This window comes from Salarias fasciatus, chromosome 3, assembly GCF_902148845.1.
Source record: "Salarias fasciatus chromosome 3, fSalaFa1.1, whole genome shotgun sequence".
Taxonomy (NCBI): Eukaryota; Metazoa; Chordata; class Actinopteri; order Blenniiformes; family Blenniidae; genus Salarias; species Salarias fasciatus.
Genome location: NC_043747.1, coordinates 16,068,510 through 16,073,377, shown reverse-complemented (window position 1 = coordinate 16,073,377; position 4,868 = coordinate 16,068,510). Strand labels below are relative to the sequence as shown.

At 41.4% G+C, this 4,868-nt stretch overlaps 1 long non-coding RNA gene across 1 annotated transcript; it reads left to right on the top strand.

Annotated features, from left to right (window-relative positions):
• The first annotated feature begins 3,207 nt into the window (after positions 1-3,207).
• On the top strand, positions 3,208-4,101 carry LOC115383958 (uncharacterized). Its single transcript, XR_003930775.1, has 3 exons — positions 3,208-3,255; positions 3,324-3,436; positions 3,526-4,101. It is a non-coding gene; the product is annotated as an uncharacterized LOC115383958 (long non-coding RNA).
• The last annotated feature ends 767 nt before the right edge of the window (positions 4,102-4,868 follow it).

Here is a 4,868-nt window from a genome sequence, read left to right as displayed (position 1 = left end):
TGGCATCAGGAGCTGTCCAGCTGACAGCCCAGCCTCCTTGTGGAGCGGACCATAGCGCTGTTGGCGGTGTCGCGTCAGACTTTTTTTTTTTCTCGTGGTCTGACCGGCCCACTGAGGCAGCGGCCCACCGGGAAACCTCCCGGTGCTCCCGATGGCCAGTCCGCCCTTGTTAAAGGGTTAACCCACACGGCAATAAACTGGTTCAGGACGACATCAAAAAAATGTACAGTACGAGTCTTTATCCAAATATTACAAGGCCAAGTAGAATTACATCTCACAGTGCTACTCTGATTGATAACATCTTCAGCAATAATATGCAGGCCGCAAATGCCAGTGGACTAATGATAAATGATATAACTCACCATCTACATGTTTTTACAGGATATAATGATAATGGAAAAAAATTAAATTACCTGAAGAATATATTTATAAAAGAGTAAGAACCGAGGAGTCGATTAATTCACTTTACAATGATTTAAATAAACAGGATTGGGATTGTGTGGATAGAGAATCAGATGTGGATTTGAGCATTTTTTGGAAATGTTTTCTACTGCATAAAATAAAAACTGTCCAATTCGCAAATTCAGTTGAAATAACAAAGCTATAAGATGTCCTTGGCTAACAACAGGCTTACAAAATGCTTGTTAAAAGAAAAATGCTTTATATAGACAATTAATTAAGTTAAGAACAGAAGTGGCTGAACGTCGATACAAACTATATAAAAATAAACTTACTATAATTCTACGAATGAGTAAGAAATTATATTATGCTAACATATTAAATAAAAATAAGAACAATACTAAAAAGGTTTGGGGAATATTAAATACATTAATTGAAGGCAATGCTACAAATAATTCATATCCAACCTATTTTATAGATAAAAATAAAGATAATTATAATATGAATGAGATTGCAGAGAGTTTCAATCGTTTTTTTTTTGTACATGTTGGACCGGAGTTAGCGGCAAAAATTCCTAGTTCCTCCAGTGACAGTTGCATTCTTGATAGAGCAAAATTTAAAGACAATGTTTTTGTCTGGAGTAATTGAGGAAGAAGTAATAGATATAGTTACCAAGTGTAAAAGTAAGTCATCTACTGATTGTTATGATATTGATATGTCATTAATTAAGCAAATAGAACATAACATCTCCAAACCCCTTACTTACATATGTAATTTATTGTTTCAAACTGGAACATTTCCAAATAAAATGAAAATAGCAAAAGTAATGCCACTGTACAAGAACGGAAACAAGCACCTCTTCACTGACTACAGACCTGTCTCTCTGCTCCCCCAGTTTTCAAAAATTTTAGAAAAACTATTTGAAAGAAGACTAGAAAAATTTATTACCAAACATCATCTGCTTAATGAAAGTCAGTACGGGTTTAGGTCAGCTCGGTCAACATCAATGGCAATAATTGAGACAGTGGAAGAGATTTCGTGTAGCTTAGATAAAAAGAAATATGCGGCAGGAATATTTATCGATTTAAAAAAGGCTTTCGATACTCTTAATCATGGCATCTTATTAAAAAAATGGAAATATACGTTATTAGGGGAGTGGCTTTGGGCTGGATTCAAAGCCATTTATTGGGGAGACACCAGTATGTGAAGATGGGCGAAGTTTCCTCTGGTTCTTTGGACATTGCTTGTGGGGTCCCACAGGGGTCTGTACTGGGTCCAAAATTATTTATTTTATATATTAATGGCATATTTAATGTCCCTCTCAGCCCGAGAGGACCCTAATTAGGGTCCTCGTGACTGTTACCCGTCAACAACAGTCATAAAAGATGCATTAATCACAGAGATTATAGCCATGCAGGGTACCAATTTAAACCTAAGAAGCCAGGCTACAAGTCAGCACAAACCGTTTGAAAATGTACAAAACACATCTAAAATTATCGCTAAATGTAATATAACATGTGAAACGTAGATACATTCCACAACCGCAACGTTTCCACAACATTTCTGTCTCCACAGCAGAAACGCCGCTTTCAATCTGGACATATATGTCCAACGAAACTCCAGACTCTGCCGATTCCAACCATGTACAGCACGGCCCTCTAAACCGAAGCATTCGGGAGATAACAGCGATTCCACAGCCATAACAAAAACCGCTCAGCCAGAAACCAGTTATAAAAAATGATATTACCTTCGTGGTTTAATCCGTGTATCATTCGTTCAATTGATATTCAATTTAGAATCAAAAAACAAAATATTGAAAAATGAGTCGTTTTTCAATATCCTGTTTGTTAAGACAGATCAAATAAAGGAAAGTTGAAATACGGCCACAGAGCAGACTTTAATGTGATTTTTCAAATTCTTCGATCTCCGTGACCCGGAAGTTCTATCGTCTGTGTTTTGGTTTTTGCCGGCGGGAAAGTGGGCGGGTCACGTCAACCTGTAGTCCAGCACACACTACAGAAGGATCGGGCCGAATTTTGCCCCAATTTTCTCCTCCCTACCGAAGACAAGGTCCGGGAGTATGCTAATGAGTTCGGGTCCGATCTTTGTGTAGTGTTCGGGGGGTTCAGAGAGATTTTTTCCGGTCGGAGCCTCTCGGGAGGCGTCGGAAGGGGAGATCGTAGATAATGAACATGTTTAATATTTCTGATCGCAAATCCTGTGGAGTGTGGAGCTCTGAGAGGCGCTGATCAGCTCCGAGTAGAGCTGTCCACTCCCTCGAAATAAAGCTCCCTGATTGGCTGGTGCTGCTGCTTAAAAAAATCCCCTCTCAGCCGTCAGAGATGGAGACATATGTGAAATATATTCACTATATGACAGTGAAAGAGAAAAGTCAGAACTCCTAAACTCAGCAGTGAAGAAAGTGAGGGGTTAATCCTCAATAACTGGATCGCTCCTGGATAAACTGGATTTCCTCCATTCAGACCCAAACTCAGATCTGCATCGCAAGTCCTACATTAACCATCACGGAAGAATGAGGGAAAAAAAAAACGAAAAAAAAACAAAACAACAACTTTAATATCCTGACTCCGTGCCTTCAGAGAGATGAGCGACGCATAATGAAATTTACCTAATCAAAGCTCAACGAGATTTTATTCTGGTGTAAACTGTGGCATGGTGGGGAGTTGCACTCCCCTCCACTTGAGGCAGTGTGGCTTCTAATTACTGGGCGTCTATAAATATCCCTGCTCCGCCCTTCCTCTTCCTCTTCCTCTTCCTCCTTCATGGGACTGACAGACATGTGGCTGCTGTCCTAACAGCGTGTCTGTGCAGGATAGTGTTTGGCCTCCCACAAAGGTACGCATGTCCTGTTTCTCTTTAGTCCGCTTAGAGCAGTGTATTTACCCCAGCCCTGCGTTTCACAGCTGTGAATTGACTGGGAGCTGGACTGCCCTGGAGTCTGTGTGGGAGCGGTGTGTTTCCTGCAGCCGCCGCCACTGCTGTATCGGGCTGTGTATGCTCTCCTTCATGCTGCCAGGTGTGCCAATCCCTCCTCAGTAGGGAACAGTGATTTATTGTTTAGATTAATTTCATTATTTTGGTGTGATTTCATGGTTTGTTTTACAGTGGTGCAGTCATCGGCTGCAGTTGACCCCAGGCTTTACTGCTGTTTTGGCTCTCCTTCTTTGGATGTGCTTGACACCTGCTCGTCGCACCACGGCCTCCTCAGTACACCCTGCTGCCCTAGGGCCTGATGGACCACCCAGGCTCCTTGAGAAGTGTGGCTCTCCTGCATCGAGCCTAGGAGCTTGGGCATGCGCCGTGCTCGGGCATTTTTAGAAATGCAGACGCACTTTTCTTTCTGATTTTCTTCTTTTTTTCCTTCTTCTGTTCGATTGCGTTTAATAGTGATTACGTTGCTCTATTGTTTCCTGTTCTATCTCTTTGGTTCTTGTTATTTTGTAATGATTTCTGTTTTTTTCATTTTGTATAAATTACTTTGTTCCTCTTTTCGTTTGAATATTTAGGTATTGGGTTTTTGGTTTCGGGGTATGAGGGCTGCCATCATTTTGTGAGTTTAATTGTTGATTTTCTTTTCTTTTGACAGGTGCTGGGGGCCCCAGAGCGGCAGCGGTTCCCTGGTGGTGGTTCCGTTTTCACTTTTTGGTTTGCTGTGTCACGGGTGCTGTGTGTTTTTGGATCCTCCCCCTTTCTGTTACCGCTGTCGTGGTAAGCCCCAGCCCTGTCCAGTTTGGTTTTGTTTGGCAGGCCTCAAACCCCATTTATTTTGAGTTAGTCTGTTGATTTTAACATTAGGAATTTAATAAAGTTTGTTTTAATTTGAACTCACGTCTCCCGTCCCAGTGAATCCTTTGAACCTGCGGGCCCTTGTTTTTTTGGTTTAATTTGGTTTAGCATTTGAGATCCTGGGGTGCAAGCCCCCAGGTGGCGTTGTCTTTGATTTGGTTGAGTTTTGGTTATCCCCCCCATTCATTCTGCCACAAAACTATCCAATCTGGGGACAAAAAGAATGATTTAAGATATATGGTGATTTAAAAAAAGTAGCTTTGTCAGAGTCTGCTACTACTCTTAAGCGATTAGGTAAATTTCATTATGCGTCGCTCGTCTCTCTGAAGGCAGGGAAAGTTTTTTTTTTTTTTTTTTTTTTCCATGATGGTTAATAGTGGACATGAATTCAAACATCGGGATTATTGCAGGACTGGCGATGCAGATGAATGAGCAGATCGGAGTTTGGGTCTGAATGGAGGAAATACAGTTTATCCAGGAGCGATCCAGGTATTGAGGATTAACCTCTCACTTTCTTCACTGCTGAGTTTAGGAGTTCTGACTTTTCTCTTTCACTGTCATAATATGTCTCCATCTCTGACGGCTGAGAGGGCATTTTTTTTAAGCAGCAGCACCAGCCAATCAGGGAGCTTTATTTCGAGGGAGTGGACCTTGTCGGCTTC